This window comes from Nycticebus coucang, chromosome 6, assembly GCF_027406575.1.
Source record: "Nycticebus coucang isolate mNycCou1 chromosome 6, mNycCou1.pri, whole genome shotgun sequence".
Classification (NCBI taxonomy): Eukaryota; Metazoa; Chordata; class Mammalia; order Primates; family Lorisidae; genus Nycticebus; species Nycticebus coucang.
In genome coordinates, this window is record NC_069785.1 from 134,994,407 (window position 1) to 134,995,938 (window position 1,532).

Below are 1,532 nucleotides of genomic sequence, written 5' to 3' on the forward strand. Positions count from 1 at the left end.
CCTGACAAGGGCTCCCCAGCACCCATGGGGAGAAAGACCCCCAAGTTATAATGCACGGGGTCCGCGTCCTGGCATCCCGGCTCCAATACGATTTCTTAGATTTTCTTAAAGTATAAATTGCAAGTCAGTGCGATCCATAGCTTCACGACTAGAAGTTCACATTTATTTAGAGATTCACTGGTCCCATGTGTTTCTTGTTCTATAAATATTTGCCCATTTTTATACTGAGTATTTGTAGAAGGCTTTGTATGTTTTTAAAACTAATTTTTTGGTGGCTATATGTCTTTCAAATCTTCAAGTTTGTGGTTAATTCCTAGTTTTAATATAGTCAAATTTATATCTTTTGATCTATTTTTGTGCCTTCATTAAGAATTCTGTCTTTATCCAAGGTCATAAAGAGAGTCACTCAGGTATATCTTAGTTTGGGGGGGATGATTAAAATTTTAGTTTGGAATTTGAGGGTACAAAGAACTAGGTTACACTGATAAAGTCCTGCTTATAATTGTGTCCCACCCAACAGGTATGCCATACACCGTGACCCCCCCCCACTCCCTCTCAGTCCTCCCCTTTCCAGAGTTTTAAAGTTTTGCTCCAACATTTGGGTTCTTAATCCATTTGGAATTGATTTTTGATGCTTTGAGAGGGATCCATTTTCAATTATAGTAGAACCTCTGTAAGTTGACCACCCAAGGGAGTGTAACAATCTGGTCCATATACAGAAGTGGTCAACACAGGGAACTAGGCCTAGGGTGCTGATACATACAGATGGTGCATATCTGGTCTAGGAAAATTAGGACAACTCGGGGGGGGGGGTCGATGTAGGGAGGTGGTCAGCTATGGGGGTCCTACTATATTACCATGTAAAAAGCCACCTTTTTCAATGAAAGCAAGATTAAAGTCTAGACCATCCAGTGTGAAAGCCCAGGTTCTTAATCACGAGGCTATTCCAGAGAAATAATGGTTTGGCATCAGACTGCTTAACAAACAAGCGCTGGGCCCCAAGGAGGGAGGAGAAGTGCAGTTTCCCAGCCTGTCACTCACCAGCAGGAACTGAGGGACTAGATCGGGTTCTTTTTTCAAATGACTTCGTCCCCTCTGAAGTGTTATGATGACATATTTTTGGTCATCTTTTGGCACTGGCAGTTCCACGGAGGGGTTCCTGTGATAAGCTATGGGTCCCACTTCTTTATTCCTTACTTACTTAACTGAAGGTTAATGTGGCAGTGTAGGAAAGAACAGACTTACAGCACTGACAAACTTGGGAAAACAAACACTTCGTGAACCTCAGTTTCTTCAGTAAGATGGGAATAATAATGGCGTTTTATAGTTACATGAAGCACTTTTGTATCTATTACCTCCTGATATCTTAAAACGTTTGGGAATTTTTGCCCCTACTCCATGGATTAGGCTCAAAATTGTCTAAGGGTAGAGGAGTCACAGAGCTAGAATTTTAACTCAGAACCAGAGATTCTGACTCCAAGGCCATAGCTCTTTGCTAAGTATCAATTAGCATTCTTGACCTTCAAGCATAA